At 40.1% G+C, this 22,530-nt stretch overlaps 1 protein-coding gene and 1 long non-coding RNA gene across 11 annotated transcripts in view; both read right to left on the reverse strand.

Annotated features, from left to right (window-relative positions):
- QKI (QKI, KH domain containing RNA binding) overlaps window positions 1-22,530 on the reverse strand; it is a 194,114-nt gene that overhangs the window by 166,528 nt on the left and 5,056 nt on the right. The window lies entirely within an intron of this gene.
- On the reverse strand, window positions 657-12,674 carry LOC125428070. The gene is made up of 4 exons (XR_007243765.1): window positions 12,663-12,674; window positions 10,147-10,157; window positions 5,568-5,576; window positions 657-750 (listed from the first exon to the last, which is right to left on the reverse strand). It is a non-coding gene; the product is annotated as an uncharacterized LOC125428070 (long non-coding RNA).

Raw genomic sequence — 22,530 nt, forward strand, 5'->3', positions numbered from 1 at the left:
ACTGCTGAGGCATCAGATATTTTTTCTTAAAATTAGGGGGCAAGCCCTTGTGGGCAGGGAAATACTTGTCGCCCTCCCTATCAGCGGGGAAGTAGGATGATGTGCCTTTTGGATAGCCCTTGATTGGCTTGTTGGAAGCGTTAATGGAAGGCTGGGGAATTTGTTCTTCCGCGTCCTCAGGGTCGCGTAAATCCAGAGCGGAGATAGTTTTAGAAATTAAGGATTGGATTTCTTCCAGTTTAAAGAACTGTATGGATTGTTCTACAGCTGGCTCAGGGGTTTCCTCTGTGTCAGAGAATTTTTCTCCCCCATCAGAGCCGTCTAAACTGGATAATTCTTCTTCCTCCTCATTAGGTAGGGCTAAGGGGTCCCTTCTGTAGGAGCCGGAGTCCTCTCGGTGGGGACTGCGGGATCTATGGGACCGAGTAGAGGAGCGGGCATTCGCTGTTCTTTGATCTCTTGCATCAAGAGCTTTGTCTATCTCCCTTCTAAGGAACTCAGCGAAAACTGCAGGGGGCGCGTTCATCCAGGAGGAGGCTGGAGTTAACTGCCCAGTATTAGAATCTCCCCGTTCAGGATCCTGTGGGTCTTGCCTGTTAGGGGCACAGGGAAGAACCAGTTGATCGGGGGGCCCGCGAGGTGTAGCACGACTGCTCCGAGGCCCTGGGAAGGCGGAGGAGCCGGCTATGGAGTCTCCAGTTAAGGACGCACCCTGGGAAGGCGCTAGACTCCCGGCCGTTTTAGTCTTTTCTTTTTCTTGGCGGGTTGGGATGACTGCGTATGCTCGGAGGCGCCAGATTTTCCCGCGCGCTGCGTTGGGCGTCCGTTTGAGTGGAGCTTCTCCCCCCTTCTTTATGGCCGCCTGACTTTGCGGAGCGTGTGCGCTCCGCCGCGGAGCCAACAAAGGTTTCGCGTTCAGGCGAAAAAGGACCACCAGCGTCCATGATTAACTGTCTATTTGCCAACGTTCTATTTGCCAAGGGGTGGGGGAGGGGTGGGTGGGAAGGAAAGCGGTTGCTTTCAGCGGCGGCTAGACTACTCTTCCCCAAGCCGGATCGCGCTTACTCACCCCTCTAAGGACTTTAGACAAACACAGACTGACACAAACAGACTACGAATAGGGTTTTTTGCCAGAGCCAAAAAACGCGTCTGCTCTCTGCAGAGGCAGGAAAATACTGAAGAAGGTGACCCCAAGACCTCACAGGAAGTACATGGAAGAATTTCATCATTTCCTGCCTCTCTGCAATTGGTCGAGATCACACCCACACAAGATGCCCCACTCCTACAGTAGAAGAAACTTGCACAGATACAGACCTGGGCAGACCCGTTGTTCCAGCAGCAAGTCAAGGAGGTCAGAGCTTCAGTGAGGAGAGGGGCTAAATACCACCTTCATCGCACATATTTTACAGAATTGAAAAATAGCATGTTTTATAGATTTAAAAACCACAAACACATACAATTCATTTATTTTTAATGAATTCTGTTATAAAACTGGAATTCATTTGATACAGAGCCACAAAGTAATCCAAGTGATACCAAGCAGGTCTCCTCAGAATCCTACTCAGATATAATCAATTCTTAGGGCTGCTCTGGAAATATCTCAAAGATCTCTGAAGAACAGAGTTAAATTGCAATGAAACTGACAAGCCAACTATATCCATAGTACATCATTCAGAGTTCTCGGAGGGTGCTGAAATTAGCATATTGTTTTTCTCCTTTAAACAGTGTAAGGAATGTACATGTTCAGTTATCATTTCCAGAAAACTTATTCCAATAAAAAATAATTTCCACTGAAAGCTTTGAGCTTGTTTGAATGTAAACATTTAACTGATGCTTCCCCTTATCAAATATTTCAAGTCAAGAATATCTGACTTTTGGGATATGAAATTAATATCAGAAACTTTTTATCATTTTGTTTACTAAAAGTCAAAATAAACATGTTAAACCAGATTACACATCAGACAATCTTCTGGAAAGCCTACATCACTGATTGCTGAGTAGTGAGGGATATAGCTGAGCTCCAACTATTAGTATCTGTTGTAGATGGATTACTGAATCCAACCCATCATCTTTTTATCCAAATGCAAAAAGATGGACATCATATCAGATAGGCTCCAAATGAAAAATCCACTGCAATCTGCAACTTCAGGGACAATGGTGAGTGATTTTATTATATATTTATACTTTACTTACTCCCCAATGGGAAGCTTAAAACACTGTTCTCCTCTCTTCCATTTTACCACAACCACCACACTATTTGTGTGTAACTGGCTCAAGTCTACCAAAACTTCTCCTACAGAAGACATACTACTTATAGCAGGCACTTTGACTCTCTACAGAAAAGACATCACTACAAGCAGCCAAAGTATAGACTAAGCCACTAAGCCCACTAGGAATGCTGTCAATCTTTCTACTGACAAAGAAGAAGCTCCATCACAGCCACAGAAACTATACACGTGTGGCAACCTGGACACTTTTTCCCTACCACTTCTGACTAAATGTATACTTCCAACACACCAGTGAACATGGTGATATGGTATGAAAAATTTTATATAAAATATTGTGATACCCTGTTTCCCCGAAAATAAGACCTCCCCTGAAAATAAGACGTAGTAGAGGTTTTGCTGAAATGCTAAATATAAAGCATCCCCCGAAAGTAAGACATAGCAAAGGTTTTGTTTGGAAGCATGCCCGTCGACCAGAACATGCAGCTATGGAGAGAAAAAATAAGCCATCCCTGAAAATAAGACATAGCGCATCTTTGGGAGCAAAAATTAATATAAGACACTGTCTTATTTTGGGGGAAATGGTATTATATTTCCTCATGATTTTTCTGCCTTTCAAATGCAAATTATGACTGTTTATTTATAACTGTCAGGGCAATTGTGTTGCAAATAGATTGTATCAGTCACAATGTTTGTGTTAGTCAAAATAGATTGTGTTAGTCAAAAAAAATAGTCAAAATGTGGGATATGAAGCATAGACAAAGCCCAGTACTTGTACACTGCCACGTCTGTTCGTGGTGTATTTTCCTTCTTTTGCTAAATAAGAATGTGGGATACTGCTGCTGCTTCAAATACTTTTAATGTGTTATTTATATTCTGTATTGTTGTATATTGTTGTTGCCTTTTGCTTGCTTGGCTGTTATAAGTTAAAAAATGAAGTTTTCAAAAATAGAGCTGACTTTAGTTGGGTTCCATTGGACTTTTGAAGACTTGTGCCACCCAAAAGTTATGTAACTCTATTTCATCCTATGGAGGATTTTCAGTTGGCCAGTATTCTCCATTTTGTTCTGCTTTCCCATACTACCTGGAAGCCCTCTGCATTGCAGCCTCTGGATTGGGATGCCCCTTTCACTTTCCTTAAGCACAAAGACCAGTACCTTATTTCTTCTGTTAAGATGAAAAAGGTTTTCTTAAGATTTGTCAATTCTATAAATTCAAGAGGCAGAAGCACAAATCTTTGCATATCTAAATATAGTATGTTTGGGTTTTTTCCCATTTTTTTCTCTTGTATGTAAACAGGCAACCTAACAAAAGTATATGATATTGTCTTTATATTTTACAAGTACGCCACTAAAGTAGTTCCCACATAAAGCTTTTAATGTATTTAAATGTAACATTTATACTATATTGCATGCTTAATTTATTATCCCCATAATGAGATATATTTTGTTCACAGTTATATCTATTGTGGAAAATCTTATATATTTGAACAGCACATAAAATTGACTGGGCTACATTTTTAGTTGTGTTTATTAAATATAAGATCTTTTGTTTGCCTCACTAAGGAAAATGTGTGCTGAGGAGTCAAACAATGAGTTTAACAAATATGCAGAATTAGATGACATTTAGAGCATGAGAAAATTTTCCAGGAAATCTTTCCAGAAAAAACCATACCAGCAATGAAATATTTCTATTTATTTTATTGGACTTGCTATTCCACTCTTTCCTGACTTCTTGGCCAGGCTCAGAGCAGCTAAGAAGACCTAACAAATACATTAATTAAGCTATTAATAAATTTAATATATACACATAATAGAATATATGAACAACTACTGTTTTATACGACAAGCCATGGTGCCAACTCAACCTTCATGTACCCTCAAAATTATGATCACTGAATTAACGGTCACATCGAGAGAAATAAAAAACTATGGGGGGTGTGGCGGGGAGAGGAAGAATGAAATTTTCCCCATTTTTCCCTCAAGGAAGTGTTTTCATTTTTGTGATTGAAAGCACTGGGGAGTACTAAAAGAAGCACCTATGAATTATTTTTCTTGTGAAAGAAATAAAAATGCTCTTTCTTATAAGGTTTTATTCAGATTTAATAGCAGGACTTTTCACAATTTTTTCATTAGAAAACAATAAAAAATAAATTGGAGAAAATTTTAAAAATACTACTATGAGGTATTTTTCCCCTTAGGAACTGGAATTCATATATTGGTTTGATATGATTAAACTACAGGCCTGTACTAAATAGTGACTTTGAATGGTTTACTCATTAACAAATAATTGCTCATCCTTGCAGTTTATCTTCAAATTCATTTTACTCTGCTATTCATCAACTTCTGGGAGTTTTCCACACCAATTGGGTATTTTAGTCCTAAATGCATCTCATCTTAGACTGTGCTCTGAGATGTAATGTTACACATCCTTTCCTGGGAAACTGGTCGTCCTGGACTCTCTAACATTTTCCCCCAAACCCCACCCTTATGCCATTTTTTAAGTTAAGGGCATAAATTTCTTTGCCAGCTGAATACAGCCATTTTACTTCATGCATGTAATGACATGGACTCTGATTCATGGAACCTTATGCCATAATAAATTTGTCTTTACGGTGCCACATCTTTTGTTATTTTTCAAATAGCAGACTAACATGGCTTATCTTTCTAAACTGCACACATTTATGGGACAAATGCTTTTCAGAACTTCACTGCAAGACTTTAATCAAGATCAATCAACTGACCAAATTGACATAGCTGAATTAAATGAATGTGTTTCCTTTATGAACAGAAGAATGTTACATTTTTTGAACACGCCCCAGTCTTTCACAAGAACATTTTCATCAGCAAGGATTTTTTTCTATCAGATGCGCTGCAACTGAGGGCTTAATGTCTGATCACAATCAACAGCTGTTTTGCAGCAATTCAGAAAGGTTTTACTCCTATTCATGTACTCCATTTTTGTTTACTTTCTTCCATATTCGGATGTGAAACTGTTTGGGCCACTTGCTTAACATTGCAGAGAAGGAACAGACTACAGATGCTCCTATTTTTTCTCCACCATCCTCAGACATAGTTGCCCGAAATAGTTGCTTGTGACTCTTCCTCAGTCATAGTTGCCCGAAATATCTGCATGTCTCCAGGCCTCCACCCTTGATTTCAGATACTTAATAGAAGCGTTCCTGTTCTCAACTGTGAAAAATTGGGCAACAATGTCTCTTGCCATCTGCAATTCCTACTCATTACCTCTCATTCACATGCCACCAAACATGTTGGATACCAACATTGAGGATCTTTCCCATTCTCTGTAGCTCCCTTGTCACCATTTTTGCAGCCAGAATACTTTTGTTTTCTTCTGCATTTCATTCCTTTTTGTTTGGTCAATCTTTATTGCTGGTCAAAAAATACATGACTGCCATATGTTGTCAGATATCCTTTAAAATCCTACTAACAGACAGCAAAGGAAAATCACCATGGTGTGTGGCACTGAAAGCAATAGCCTTGATAGTAAGACTCATAACAGTGCTGGTTTTTGTGTAACATCTGAAGCTTCAAGCATAACACTTTAATCTGCAAGACCTACTGAAGTCAGTGACACTCATTTCTAAGTACAGTAAAAAGTCTGCTATCCAGCACTTTATTAGCCACAATATTCAGTTAACCAGCATCACCTAGAACAGTGATGGCAAACCTTTTCGAGACCGAGTGCCCAAATTGCAACCCAAAACCCACTTATTGATCGCAAAGTGCCAACATGGCAATTTAACCTGAATACTGAGGTTTTAGTTTAGAAAAAATGGTTGGCTCTGAGGCGTGCGTTACTCTGGAGTAAGCTTGGTGGTAGTTGGTGGTTTTGCTTTGAAGCAACCATGCAACTCTTTGGACAGATGAATCACGACCCAGAGGGTTTACTGAGAAGCAAGCCCCATTGCTAGCAACCAAGCTTACTCCCAGGTAAAGGCTTATATTCGCATGAAAATCAGTGGGGTTTAACAGCACTTAACAGGGTTACCTACACTGCTTCCCCAAAACTAGATCTTAGGTTTAATGCTAATAATCGAGCCCAGCGGTCCAGGCCAGCCTAGGTGGGGGGGGGATTCCCCCCCCACATGACGAACTCTGCATGTGCCCACAGAGAGGTCTCTGAGTGCCACCTCTGGCACCCGTGCCATAGGTTCGCCACCACTGACCTAGAAGGTATTCCTTCTCCTCAGCCGCCATGCACATGCTCCTCTTTTGCCTCTCCAACCAGCCATTATGATACCCCCAGCTTCTTGTGGGCTTTTGACAGGCAGCGCTGCCAGCTGATATTACTCTCAAGTGCCTCTTCACCCATCAGGCTGCCCCTGAACTGTCGGAAGCCAATTCTTCAAAATCTCTATCACACATGGCGGTGGGTTGGAAGGCAGAGAGTCCCAGCAGGTGTGGAGACAGTAGCCATTGTATTATCAATGAGGTGTTATCTGGTTGATGTGGCTTCCTCTGGATAGGTGATTGAGCGGAGCAATAAGCTTCAATTTCTAATACAACTGATTAAGTGCTGGCCCCACATCCCTCATGAGTGCCACATAACAAAGCCTCTGGTGTATTAATATTCATAGGTTTAAGCTATTAACTGGATTCTCTTACTAAAGAGGCAACCCTAGAATGTGTTCACATATAAGCTCTGCAAGCTGACTTGACTAATTCACCAGCCCCTGATCTACCATAAATCTCTTTGCCAGCTGATTACAGTCCTTTTACTTCATGCATGTAATGACATGGACTCTGATTCATGGAAGCTTACACCATAATAAATTTGATGCTACACAGTGCTACACAGCATTAACAGTACCAGTTCTTAAAAATGCTGACATGACTTCCTATTCTGTTAAAATGGTCTGTCATGGATTCAATGGCTGCTTTGGCTTAATACTGGGCAGAACTTTTCTTCAAAAGCAACCTGTTCCTAATTAATAAGTGAGTATACTACAAGAAAAATGTTAAAGGATGAACTAGTAGAAGTTACAAAGTGGGGGGGGGGGGCGCGCACCATTTTTGTGAAGGTATTCTGGAAAACAAGGATTAAACAACTACCATGATCCATTAACTTGAGTCTGGCTCCATCCACTGAACTATCATCTTATCTTGGATCCTAGGTGGTAGACACTGGAAGCTATATCCTCAGTATATAATAATGAAAGAATAATCATGTTGAAAGAATGGTATTGTTTTTATTAACATACCAAGCACATATGCATAATACAGTGGAATAGCACCAATGAAGCGGGGGGGGGGGGCGATGCCCCGGGCATGGGCAGCAGCGTGGGCATGGCCAGGGCGTAAAGGGGTATTCTGGCGGCGTCACAGCAGGGGCACAGGGCATGTGTGTGGCCCAGGCGCAGTTCCCAATCGCTTCGCCCCGGCATAGTATTACTATACATTTGTGCCTTGAATAAACTCCAGGCTTGCAACTAGGGGATATACTTTCTATAGTTGCACTCAATCATATCTTCTTTTAATGAAGAGCAGTGGCGTATTGGTTAAGAGCAGGTGCACTCTAATCTGGAGAACCAGATTTGACTCCCTGCTCTGCCACTTAAGTTGTGGAGACTTATCTGGTGAGATAGATTAGCCTGTGCACTCCAACACATGCCAGCTGGGTGACTTTGGGCTAGTCACAACTTTTCAAAGCTCTCTCAGCCTTACCCACCTCACGGGTGTTTGTTTCTGGGGGGGGGGGGGGGGAAGGGAAAGGAGATTGTAAGCCCCTTTGAATATCCTTACAGGAGAGAAAGGGGGGTATAAATTCAAACTCCTCTTCTGTTTTAATACAGATGACAAAGACTCATTGGGTTTAGAACTGATTCTCAGTAGGCTAATTTGATTAGCACTTATTTGTTTGCAGAATTCTATATTATATGTTTCAATATCAAGATTCAGATTAATAGGTAAGATTATAGCTGTTTAATTTACCACACCTTGTTTCTACAACTCATAAAAGCAATAAGGCTACTTTTATCCTGATAAAAGCAATTACATCAAGGATTACCAAGTTTATATAGCTATATTGCCAAAGCCAAGTATGACAGTTTTCAAACACAATAATATTGCATAGGGGAAAGTAACTCTGCTTTTGCAAAGTAAACAAAAAAAAAGATTGAAAATTCTACCCCATCTTCCTAAAATACAACCCATAAAAACTGGAAGTCTGATATCCTTGTTAGCGATAGGATTGGCTTTAATGAACATCATTTCTAAATCCATTCACTCTAATTTTTCTTCTTTTTATATTGCAGTGTACTTATATTTACAGCAAAGGGTGACAATGGAAAGTTATACATATCATTGTATATCTGTCTCATTAAAGTACATAATCTATAAAAAAAATTTTTGCAATTTTAGCTTTACTCCTAGAATTACCTTCATCTGTGAGTTGGCACACTACAAAAAAAGGTTAAACCATGAGGCCATCACCATAAACTTGGACCATTTGCCATTTAATTCCTTCCTCCAGAACAGCCGCCTGCAATGACCATTCTATCTAGTCCAGTGGTGGCGAAACTTTGGCACTCCAGATGTTATGGACTACAATTCCCATCCATCCCTGCCAGCATAGCCAATTGGACATGCTGGCAGGGGCTGATGGGAATTGTAGTCCATAACATCTGGAGTGCCAAAGGTTCGCCACCACTGATCTAGCCAGTGTATCAGCATTATCTAAGAATACATCTCTTAATGTGTTTAATTTCCTCCTCTCTTCATTCTGCTCTCCCCTTTCATATCATACTTGTTAGATTATAATTACAGCAGGTGCATGTTTATTCTACTCTCTATAAATACTTATGTGTAATAACTACAATACTGCCATGAAGGTATACAGAAACATGTCAGAAGTTACTTGGGAACAAAAAAAGTATTTTCAAACTAACTTCAAGCTTGGTGAAAACATTTTCTTATGTTAGAGTGTTGTGGGTTTTTCAGGTTGTATGACCGGGTTCCAGTAGCATTTTCTCCTGACGTTTTGCCTGCATCTGTGGCTGGCATCTTCAGACCCTCTGAAGATGCCAGCCACAGATGCAGGCAAAATGTCAGGAGAAAATGCTGCTGAAGATGCCAGCCTGAAGATCCCTCTGAAGATGCCAGCCACAGATGCAGGCAAAATGTCAGGAGAAAATGCTGCTGGAACCCGGTCATACAACCCAAAAAACCCACAACACTCTGGTGATTCTGGCCATGAAAGCCTTCGACAACACATTTTCTTATGTTTATCACATGAATCCAAACAAATTAATCCAGCTGTTTCCATAGCTTAGATTTATCATATTTCAAACTACCAAGCTAAGAAGAATAAGGAAAAATGTTTGTTTGCTAAATTAAAAAGTGGCATTGTTGAATGGCTGGAGATGAGCTGGTTAACAAAAGTGAGTAGGACAAGGCTATAAAAATGTGGGAATACTGTATGTAAAAGACAAGGATGAATACCAGAACAGAAAGCTGTGTATTTGAATTTGGATATCCTCATTACAACTGTAATTGATTCATGAAGGTCACTGAGTACCCTCAGTAGTTACCATCCTCACAGGGCTATTTTAAAAATCAAAATACAGTACATAACTGTATTTTTCTTTGTGGACTCTCTGGAGCAAGAGTGGTACAAATGAAATATATCATTCATAACTCAATTGACCCAAGTGTTGTTTTTCCTTGCTTAAAATGTATAGTATAAAAGAATCTGGCGACTTCCATTTTCCATGGAAACAACCCATTGGATACTCACCGTGAAGGGGTCTTCTCCTGGGTGGTTGTAGGCCATCTTGTTTGGGTTATTCTCCACCATCAATCAAGGTTATTCTCCTTGATTGACGGTGGAGAATAACCCAAACAAGATGGCCAACACCATCCAGGAGAAAAATTAATTTGGAGGAAACCACTTTAAAAACTCTATTTTTTTCTTTTTTGGAATTAAAAAAAGACAGGTTTTACTCAAAAAAATTGTAATAGACGGTGTCAGTATTACATAATGCTAATTGCTACACATGCTGTAGCTATTCAACATTTTCAACAAATGTTGTTTAAATGAGCCTAATTTTCACACCAAAATCAGGCTTAATTATGTTACTAAAAAGTCCAGCCTTTTCAATGTTAAGTTTAATTTATGAGCTTCTGTCCAAATACAGTGATTTTTTTGTTGGCTAACAAATTTGTCTCCCACCTTAAATTCTTACTTTTTTCCTACCTCCTAGATAATAAAAATTAAAATACATGTGCTATAGTAGCATAGAACAGCAGTTTCCAAGTCTCTCTAAAATACTGTGTAAGCTAACAATTGATTTTTTTTTTACCCCAGCAAATTGAAGCTGACTTATAGTTACCTCATATGGTCTTCAAGGCAAGAGATGTTCAGAGGTTGTTTGCCATTGCCTACCTCTGCATAGCAACTCTGGTATTCTTTGGCAGCCTCCCATCTAGAAGGGCCAACCCTGCTTAACTTCTGATGATCCAGACTAGAAACTCCCCTTCCCCCATTTTTATTTGCAGAACACTAATATTTACACTTATTAATTCCATAAATTTACTAGATATTACTAGTTGTGATAGGACTAAGGACACTTAAGGAGACCACCAAAATCACTAAACAGTGCAAAATCTTCACACATGTTTCTACATACCCACTGTGCACAGTTTCAACCACACCGAAACAAATATATGAACAAAAAATGTTGCAAATGTCTACAGTATACTCAGTATTTGCAATCCCCCCCCGAACTCCAAAGTTCCCCCCCCCCATTACAACTTTGCTTCTCCACACTTGAAGGACAGGCAATTACTTACCATGAATGACTGTGGGAAGGACAGGATGTCCCCCTTCCCTCAGAGAAGGGCCCTTTACAATAAGTGTCCAATAGCCCATTCTCCCTATGCAGCAGAGGACATCTTGACAGGGCCTTCCCACAGCAGTGTCCTAGATTCCAGATGGGTCATAATCTTCCTGTTCCCCTATCATCTGTAAAACTCTTCTCCCAAAGGCAGCACTGAAGACTAATATACATTTATCCTGTAGAATTCAATGAACATAGACACAGATGACCAAGTAGCCGCTTTGCAGAATTATTCTACAGATGCCCATTTGTTGAGTGCGTGTTAGTAGTGGTGCTTTTAAGTGAATGTGTAGTGATGCCCTGAGCGGGTTCCAGTCCCCAACTCCTGTAAGCTTCCACTAAACACTGCTTAATGCTCCTGCTTATGGCAAACACTGCTTAATGCTCCTGCTTATGGCAAACTTAGACATTTGTTTCCCCATGTTTGGAGAGGATAATAAGATGAAAAGTGAGATTGTTCTCCTTGTGTTTTCCATCCTTTGAAGAAAGAATTTCAGAGACAATCTCATATCCATCTTATCTCACTTTCGCTTTTAGATAACTAGGTCTAGGACAAAAAGATGGCAAGTTAATCTCCTGCAAACTGTGGTATGATGAATTAACCTTTGGATAAAAGGTGGGATGTGACATGTCTTTATGACAGACACTTAGGTTTTGGCAGATAGAGAGAGCTCCTATTTCAGTTACTTGGCAGAGGTTATGGCCACCAGGAATGTTTTCATTCTGAACCATTTTAGTAGTATATCCAACACAGGTTCAAATGGTGGTTTGGTAAGACCTGTCAAGATCATGTTCAATCTCCAGGTGGGAAACCTGTAGACTTGGGGAGGATCTCTAAGGAATAGTAAAATGTGAGGGCATCTGGATATGAACATTCCATTGATCATAGGCAGAACTGTAACTAACACTGCTATCTGTCTCTTGAGGGTGGCCACCTTCAGGCCTCTTTCCCTTCCTTCTTGCAAGAACTCCAGCAGAGCTCTAAGATTGGGCTATAGGCTGTTCACTCTCTTTCTCGGGCACCAGCAAACAAAGGCCTTCCATAAAGTATTACAGATCCTGGAAGCTGATGGTCTCTTGGACACTAGGAAAGTATTGGTTACTTCATTGCTGTGCCCTAGCCTTAGAAAACTGCTGCACTTAATTTCCATGCAGTTAAGTTCATGGATTCCAGATACGGATGATAAACTTGTACCTTGGTGAAGCATGTCTGTAGAGATGGGTAACCTCAGTGGTGGATCCATGGACAATTACACCAGGTTTGTGAACAAAAGATGTTGAAGCAGCGGCTTACTCGCGAGCAGGTTTGGCCACGGCCAAAAGAGGATGACAAGAAGTCCTTGTGCTCTTTGCTGTCTGATTTCCCAATTACCTTCGAAGCTATCAGGACCAGAGGGCGGTGAAAATAGAAGACCTTTCAGCTAATGCGAAGTCAAGGCATCTGTTCCACCCTAGGATGATGGAATCTGGAGAAAAACCTGGGTGTCTCCTAGTTCTGAACTGATGTTAATAAGTCCACAATGGGTGGGCCAAAGTGCTCCAGTATCTAGTCACATAGGGCTTTCTTGAGCACCCACTCCTCTTCTTGGATCATAGTTCTGCTCAGCAAGCCGGTCTGCATATTGGATGTTTCTTTTACGTGCTCAGTTCTGATAGATAGCAATTTCCTTTTTTGCCTACATGAGGATTCAGGTGGACGATCACCACAGCATACAAGAAGTAGAAGAAAAAGTTCCTAGCCCTCTATACCAAGGAGTGGGAATTGCCCACTCAAGCTGTCCTCTTGAGCCAGAGGGAGAACATAATATCATGTGAGCATACACAGGTGCAGACTCATAATAGGCCTTCTCAGCCATTGCAAAATTTTCTACATATACAATAGCTGTATTGTAAACTTAAAAAAAGTTTAAACTTTGTAACCTTTTTTTAAACTTCATTTTTTAACTTATAACAGCCAAGCAAGCAAATGAAGTTTAGAAATTATATAATACTGAACAAGCAGTACGGTAATACGTTTAATTAACCTAACAGCTAACCATAAAACCATTAGGCAATTCCATTGTTTACTTAGTCATAAAAATACAATATCCAAGATCCTGCTGTCAGATCAACAGTTCACACTGCCAAAATTAATGTTTGAGCTTGTCCTGTAGTAAAAGCTCAACACAGCTGTACAAAAGATACCAACACCATTACAATTCCTTACTGTGGGATTTTCCACCATGATAGCCAGACAACCCCAACAACATTTAATTTACAATATTTATATTCCTCTTTACCAGAGAGTGGAGTCAAAGCACCTAACCTTTCATCCTTCGTTCCTCCACCGTGCTTATACCCGCCCCCCAGCCGCTTTTATCTATTTAAATGAACACTCCAAACTCTACTTCAAATCAGATCTCAGTTCTGCTGCATTACAAAAGTCTAAATCAAGACACAACACTAGACAGACAAGACATACTGCCACACAAAAGGAGATAGCTGCATACATCTGTCAAGGGCAGACCTTGACATCTTAGCAATAAGTATCTAAAGCATCTAAATAGGAAAAAATTGTCAGACTTTTCTTACAAGTCACATGAAGATTTGCAGATGCTAACAAAATTATTTTCAGAAACCATATTCTCGTAGGTCCTTTTAACTATCAGTAGCATTAACACTTTAAAGAAAAAAATAAACATTTCTTCCCACATAAAAAAGCAGAAACTTTATACTCTCAAAGGGCACACTGCCAAGGAGGATGCACAAAGACACTACTTGCCTCTGCCCACCTTCCAATTTTTACACAATGCTAGCAGATAACTTTGCCTTGCAAGGGGAAACTGTGACTTTTATTCTAACAATGGAACCACTGAACCCTGATATACCTCAACTGAAATTGGCATCAGAGACAACAAACAAATTCTAGTTTGTAATTATTACAATCACATTCTCTACCTTTGCTTTTTCATTTGGGGGCACAGATTGAAAGTTTCGCACCTCTATATCAGGCAAATTCTTATGTCACAATGAAGTCCAGTTTGCATCAAAAAAGGGAGTCTTCAATCTGTATCTCCCTATGCAGGAGGGGAAAGGCAGCATGCAAGTTCAAGTATCTGGTTAAAAGTATCAACAATCTGAAGTCATACCAAGCTCACAGTACCTATTACAAAGACAATAGCTTTTTGTAAAACAGCTTGGTTTTAGAATGAAAAATTCATGAACTAATTTCATACCATTCATCAATATTTATTGCTTAGAAAAAATGTTGATCTTTAAAATTCTATGTTAAAAACTAAGCAAACAACTTTTTACTATCTTCATATGACAGTGTGAAACACTAATAAAATCCTGAGTGATAGCCATGCAGGATCATTGAAGATAGGTTCTATCATTAAATACATTTGATGGTACCTTGCCCATGATCTGCTGCCAACACAGAACATTTAGATCAACACAAGAACTGCAATGCTCTGTGTTAATGTCAACAGCCATGTTAAACAATAAAAGCAAAAAGTTGGTACAAAGGCAAAATTACATTATTAAAAATTAAAAATAAATTCTGCCAAAATTGGAAATAAAATCTGACAAAAAATAAGACCCTACGAACCAGGCAGCAATTACTCGTAATGCAACTGGTCCTTTTCTATTCATTTGCCATTCAGTCCCTAAGGCCCCTTCCGCACATGCAAAATAATGTGTTTTCAAACCACTTTCACAACTGTTTGCAAGTGGTTTTTGCCATTCCACACAGCTTCAAAGAGCACTGAAAGCAGTTTGAAAGTGCATTATTCTGCATGTGCAGAATGAGCCTAAACATTATTATTAATTTAATTAATAATTAAATTAATCGATTAATTAATTAATTGAAGGGAGCGCAACAGTTGTGTTCGGATTGTTACCAAATACCCACCTCTCAGAAGCCTTGGGCAAGCACACAGCCAGGACAAAGAGAAAAAAGAAAACCCCTGTTAACCCCCGTTAAAAATATGTGGCTTTGAGAAAAGCCCTCTAAAAATAAAACCAGAGCTCACATAGCCGTTTCTGTTCCTCTTCTCTTCACTGCTACTCCTCTCTGCTGCTTCCAGAGAATAATTGGCCAATTAACCACCACTTGGGTGGCCTCTAAAGTTAGGCCATTATCTTTGATTTATTTGCAACTTTATTCACAAATAAGCTCTTCTCGTCATAGGTTCCAAGCGTGAATCAATCAGATTTCCCCAAATGATTCATAACACATTCTGGGACAACCATATCCAACAGGATGCAGATCCAGTTCTTCAATTTGTCATGTAATTTTTAAAAAACGGTCAATATAGATGTGAAGGTCTTGATTTTGCAATTCTTCGGCAACTATGGCCAGTGAATTACCGTATATACTCGCGTATAAGCCGACCCAAATATAAGCCGAAGCACCTAATTTTACCACAAAAAATTGGGAAAACTTACTGACTCGACTATAAGCCTACGGTGGGAAATGCAGCAGCTACTGGTAAATTTCAAATCTACCTCACAGAGCGGTTGTGAGGATAAAATGACAGACTGGAGAACAATGTAATCCACTTTGGGTTCCACAGGGCACAAAGGTGGGGTACAAATGAAGCAAAATAAATGGCTAAGGTACCACACTAGCTTACATGTTGCTCAACTGTACACTTTCATCTCTTTCTTAATCTGAAAAGTTAAACTTGAATGGAATGGAAATTGAAATTTTGCAAAGAACTGACCCCATACTACAAAAGCTGCGCTCATGCTCTTATATCATCTTTTTGTAACATGTAAATTGGTATCAAGGAAGTACAAGAAAACATTGCCTTGCAGATTAAAGACAAAAAAGCAGCAGATTTCAATTAACTCCAAGCCACCAACTGACAGAAGAAACAGCACTGTGAGGGAACAGGGAAATCTAAGAGAGGTCTCCAGCTTGCAAAGTCAGGGTCTCTGGCTTAGCAGTTTCAGGTGACCCAGAAACAAGGCTCCAGAAAGAATCTATTAACGTGTACTTTGTGACTGAAGCAACATCAAAACAAATGGATCACCATAAAGCCTCATGATCAGCCTCAAAAACACACAAATTGTCATAAATTATAATCTACTGTGATAAGGAAACAGAGCCAGAGCCAAGCCTGCAGCAAATCCTGATTTGGATAAACAATGTGTATAGTTTATTGTGATAGGATCATATTCTGTAATCTCCGTATCACTAAATGTGTCTTGTTAATAGTTAGAATCATAGACTCACAGAATTTGTTCTTCCCCAAGCTGGAAACAAGCAATAGGGGACTCCCAGTGACCAAATTAGTTGTGCTTCCTTTTGTATCCAATGAGAATCACCAATAATGCAAGACTCCCATTGCACCCATACACCCTTCCCCATTTTTCCCCAAGCAAAAGAAGCCAGTCTTTCTGCATGTGCACAATGCAATACAAACTGGGGGCCTTCTACAAATTGCACAAAATACAAAAATGTAACGTAAATTTGCAAGGAGGGAGGGGGCACAACTAGCTCCCCCCCCCCCAATGCAACACAATGAAACCCCAGGAATTTTTAGCATTCACATATACCCAATGCAACTTGACTTTTTAGAAGTTGCAGGCACACAAATGGGCGTTTTACAAGTTGCACGCACGCAATGCAAAAAAGCAATGTCACGCCAAGATGGGTAAGAGGGGAGCCTTTAAGCACACCAAGCAACACAATGCAAACCCCAGGGGCTTTTGCATGTGCATCACACACACACACACTGCAAGCCATGTTTTGCACGCACCCCAAGCCCCAATGCAAAATTGCATTTTGCAAAATCTACCAGCAGGCCACCCTCTCCCTGCCTCCTCTCCCAACTGCCCCCCTCTGGGGCTGTTCTGGCTCTGTTTGGGCTGGCGGCAGATTGTGCAAGGCGTCCATCTCACGATCACAGAGAGCAGTCCCTGGTAGAGAAGCCGCCCACACACTCGCCTGGCTGGCTGGCTGCTTACCAGCCTCCTTCTTCCCCAGCTGCCATGCAGGCTTCGGGCTCTGTCATGGAGACCGTCCCAGGAGGAGAAGCCACTGCCGCCACCGCCCCCCTGTCTACCAGCTTACCAGCCTCCTTCTTCCCTGGCTGCAGGCTCTCGGTCACATATACTACCGTATACACTCGAGTATACCCCAAGGGGGGCTTATTCAGCATTAAAAATGTGCTGAAAAAGTCAGCTTATACTCGAGTATATACGGTACATGAACTCCTATCACCCAATAACACCCCAAAAACTTTCAGCTTTCCTAGAAATGCAGTAATGGTATCTTTGGATGATATCAAATTGGAGTCTTTTTTCCTTGCAGCTGCTTGTTAACCATATTTAATTTAGTGAAAATATCTGATAGATAGAAAATGTTGGACTTTGCACAGACAATCTGTTCCACAATATGATTGTCATTTAGAAATGTGACTACATGGCTCCAGTGAAACTAATCTACTGAGACAATTTCCCTTTGAAAGCCAACAGATTTCTGTGTGGAACAGTAGGTGCTCGAACTGCTCTTCATTTTATTAGCAGAGTTGGCAAAAGAGGCAATCTTGCAAGAAACAGGATTTTATATAGTTAACTGCTTTTAAAACTGCAGAAAGTGTGTCATGCAGTCGTCCTCCTAACTTTTTAGCTACTAAATGCTGACGATGTACTAGTGAACTGTAAAAATGGCAGGGACATTTTAAAAATATGCCAGAAATCCTTTGTACTCTCCTGTATCAAAGTAGCTCTATCTGTAGCACAAGTTATTATGTATGCTAATGAAATATTCTTCTTGTAGCGTCCCTTAACCTGTTGAAAAATTGACTCCCCTTTAGTGTCTGTCTTGAGCTTTTGAGCAAAAAGTATCTCTTCTACCAGTTGGATATCATTCAAAAATATGTCATTAGAAGGGCTTCATTGTTGGGCAATGTTGATTTGTCAATTCATAAGGCAAACTATTCAACTCGCAGTTGTTCAACCAGCTGCTCTTCAACATAGTTTGCCTTGATACTAATGAGTTGCTTGCTGGAATAACGCACTTTGGTCATCAAAGGAGACAAGTCATCTCCTCGAGCTCTACGTTTGAGTCCCACAGGGTCCATCCCTCCTCCAATGTTATTTTACATCTATATGTGCCCTGTGGAAGAGATAGTCAGGAAGTTTGGAACAAATACAACAATATGATGATTCTGTTCTACCTACCTAAAACAACCAACAGCTCAAATCTGTCTTTACCGTGTGCCTGGATGTCATAACATAATGTGGTTGGGTGGGTCCAGAACTCAGGGGTGGCCATCTTTACCAGTATTTGATGTGGTCTATCATACTGCAGTGGACTTCATCAAGAGCCATGGGGTGAGACTCAATCCCACTTTAGCCTTGAACAAGTGACCATGGTGACAATAGCAGAATTTTACCATCTATTTCTAGCCCACCAACTGACTCCCTGCACGTCTTGTTCAGACCTTCCCAGTGGGATCCACACACGGCTCACCTCCAGATTAGATTACTATAGCATACTCTTCATAGGCAAATTCCACATGGGCCCAGGGAACAGTGGGACACCAGCATAGCCCTTGAGCTGTTTGCACACTTGTGTGTGGGTGGCCCGAGAGCTGCCACGGTTTGTGGCAGTGCCTCTGCACAAGATGCGCCACTTTTTAAAATTTACCTCCATGTCCTTGTGTAACTCCATCAGGACAAGGGGGCATGCCACCGTGGCTCAGGCAACAGCCCAGGGGTCAGAGGGCAGGGGGAGTGTCCCCTCGTCCTGATGGAGCTACGAAGGGACACGGACGTAAGGGGTTTTTTTAAGTGGCGTGCCGGAAACAGCAACATTCACCCAGTGCATTCGCTCATTGGGGGGGAAGAGCGGCGCTGCCTTGATTTGGAGGCGGCAGTCATGGGAAGTTTCTCCCCAAAACGGTGCTTTTACCGGGCCAGTGAAATCGGCCCATGCAGAATCCAGCATAGAGATACCTTTGAAAACACTTCAGACTTTGCCAAGAACACAGCCCAGAATGCAACGCCTAGACAGTTGACCAGGTTTTCATGTAAGTCCAATCTCACTGCAGCTACACTGTCCCCTAATTAGTCTGGTGCCAATTCAAAGGGTTGGTTTTGACCTATAAATTCTTAGTCTGGGACCTTCATACCTTTGGAACTGCCTCTCCCAAAATGACCCCCCTTGCCTTTTTCAGTTTTCATTATAGGGTCTACTGCAGGTGCCAGGTTCACAAATAGGCTGTTTGTCATCCACTGAAGCAAAGACCTTCTCTGTGGCTGCCCCTGTCCTCTGGAACCAGCTCTCTAAAGTGGTTCATGCTCTACATGAACTATTAAGGTTCTACAGTGAAAGCAGGCTTTTTGTTTTGTGTAGCATTTAATAGGTTAGTGAGCATCCAGATTTGTCCCAGAGCTGACGACCCAGTGAATTTTAATCAGAATCTGTTTTATTGTATGTGGTGCATCTGTCAGTTTTATTATCTATTTTAAGTTTTCCATGTTGTGTTGTGTATGTTATGAAGCGCCTTGGGTCCCCCGTTAAAGGGAGGGTAGGAGTTATAAATCAAATCATTAAAAAAAAAGCCTCTACTTATTTTGTTGCTTCAGCTGACATATTTATGTATTTTTGCCTCAGTATTCCATAAGCTAAATTGTAAATATGCCCAATACTTGAGTACTATTTAAGTGCTTTCCTTACTATAAAAAAGCAATCTTCCGTAAGACAATTCTATTAAGAGGTATGTTTGCATTAAATTCAGATTTCATGTCAAATCTGTTATCTTAAATGGCGCAAAACTAAAGCTACAAAATCTAATTTTAAAATGAAGTTTTTAATTTTATACAATTTAATTCACCCATTTTCAACTCTACAATACTGCAGATCAATAGGACTCACCCTTAAGATATACTCTTAATTTCATGTGGCATGTATGGCCAATAAAGCCAAACACAGACATTAGAAAAAAAAATTCAGCATGAGCAATTTCCTAATCCCCTGCCTCAAAATAGTGACATAGTAGTTTAACATTTGTATTACAAGCAGCGTTGGTTTTTACACACACACCCTTTTTTCTCTATTGTACAATCATCTTTTCCCCTCACACAAGAGTGGAAGAGTGGATAATCAAACCCAGTTCTCCAGATTACAATAGGCTGTTCTTAACCACTATACCACACAGGATCAAAAATCTTCAGCCAGAAAACTTCTGAACAGTTGGGATGTTTCCATCAAGCAAGTCAAAAGTTTCTATTTGGCCACTTCCCTACCAACAGAACTAGCTATAATTAGACTGAATTAGATGGTGTCTTGCTGGATTTATATCCCATCTGATGGGTATCTTTTGCTGACTTTTTGTTATGTTTGTGTTAATGATCAAAGTGACAACACCCAAATAGACCACTAGCCATACTCTTCCAGTCTTTCACATAAGTTTAACTGCAAGGCAAAAATGTAGGACGGATTCTATTTACCGGTAAGTTGAATTTTTAGGCTGTAACACCACTACTGGATAGTGACTATGAAAGTTGCAAAAAAAAGTTAAAATTTGATGTGTGGCATTTGGACAAAATTTTGTACTTGCATGTACCAATGCACATACCAATGGAAGAAAAGTACACTGAGCTTTCTTCAAAAGGTTATTCAAAGAAATTGGGTCCTTCTGGTCTACTAAGTCAGTCTCCTTATCAAATGCACAAGCAAAAGAAAACATGACCTTTTACACAAAAACTTCCTTATACAACTTCACACAATGACACAACTTTAAATGACCTGAAACCAGAAATCCTCTTAGCAGCCCACCTAACAATTAAGGCTTGATAAGATGTGGGAGATGATGTACATACACTTATTTATCAGGTTTTCTATTTCAGTGCATAATGTATAATTCTTGATAAAATGTTAGTAGCTTCAAACCTAAAGGGACGGGGAGCTGCAAAGTAGCAAGGGAAGCTACTCTGCAAAAGGAAATATCTAACTGCTACAATATGTTAAGTGATCACATATTAGTACTGCTTACTATCCATGCTCTAAATACAAATAAAAAGCATGTTCACTTTCATGTTTCAAGTGTTCCATAATTTCTTAAGGGCATCTATATTACTAGTTTTTGTGAGATATAAAATTATCTTTTGCAATTTTACAACAAATCCTTCAAGTTCAACCTCACCAAATAGTTTCAGAGGCCCGCTGTGTTGGTGTGCAACAGAAAAGTCAGGTTCCAGTTCAGTAGCGCCTTGGAGACCAAGGCGAGAGTTTCAGGGTATAAGTATTCAAGAATTACAGCTCCCCTCTCCAGACACCAAACAGTAACCCAACCTCTGAACACACACAAAAACAAAAACATTGTGTCACCTCATAACAGAACACTAATAGGTCATTTATCTAACAACTTCAAGGTCTTTTGGGTATGCAAAATAAATCTGGGTGATTTTGGAGGAGTCAGCCAAAAGTGCCATGGAGGAGTCAGCCAAAAGGCCTAAAACACAATAAAGATCAAAGGCTTTATTATAAGAAATAAACTTTCTTCAGCTGTTTCCTATCTTGATCTCATACCTTTACTTCAATCAAACAGTACACCATGCTATAACAAATTATTCACTCTCTATGATGCCACAAGTTTCTTTTTTGCTACCGTAAGGAGCAAAAAACTACCGCAAAAAAAAATCTACTGCAAACTACCACAACAAATTTCCTGGTATCATTCACCAACCTACTCAGAGCTGAAAATTCCCAAACTTCAATGTATTAATAATTTCACAACTACAATCTATTTTATATTCCTAACGATTGTAAAGATACATAATAAGTTGTGAAAGTAAGGGTTCTTTTTCGATGTATAATTTGTAGAATACTATATTTGTGTATATGCACACACACGAATGCCAGGGGGAAAGGGCAAAGAATAATTGCTTGAAATGTCTACAGCCTTAACACTGTAATTTAGCATTACATTACCCCTTGGTAACTCATAATATTGACATTAATGAGCCATGCTATACTGAAGTCTGGAATTCTAAATTCACAAAAATATTGACAGGTATGTTTACATGTATAATAAACCTTTGTGCAATTGGTCCCTAGTATTGAGATACTTGGGTAACACAAGTAAAGATTCTACGAATGCAGTGATGCAATTCTGCTTTAAATACAAAGAACTTTAATAACCTACAATGTTGTCCACACCAGTTTCTTCATTTCAGGCAAGTGACAATGCATTCTTATTGATCTGCACTATATACTAATGTCAAAATGTCTGTGAGTTTGTACCATTTAATCAAAAGCAGCATGAATTTGTGCATCCATTTTCTTAGCTTCATCACAGCAAGGATTCCAACAGATTACATTACAAGATTTCTGTGCTCCAACAAGATTATAACAACTAATTGGTTTAGCAACATCTCCCCCTACACTTACAACATTTCTTATTCAACTGGTTTCCTAAAATATACATTAAACTGCACAAGCCAGCT

This window comes from Sphaerodactylus townsendi, linkage group LG01, assembly GCF_021028975.2.
Source record: "Sphaerodactylus townsendi isolate TG3544 linkage group LG01, MPM_Stown_v2.3, whole genome shotgun sequence".
In the NCBI taxonomy this organism is placed as follows: Eukaryota; Metazoa; Chordata; class Lepidosauria; order Squamata; family Sphaerodactylidae; genus Sphaerodactylus; species Sphaerodactylus townsendi.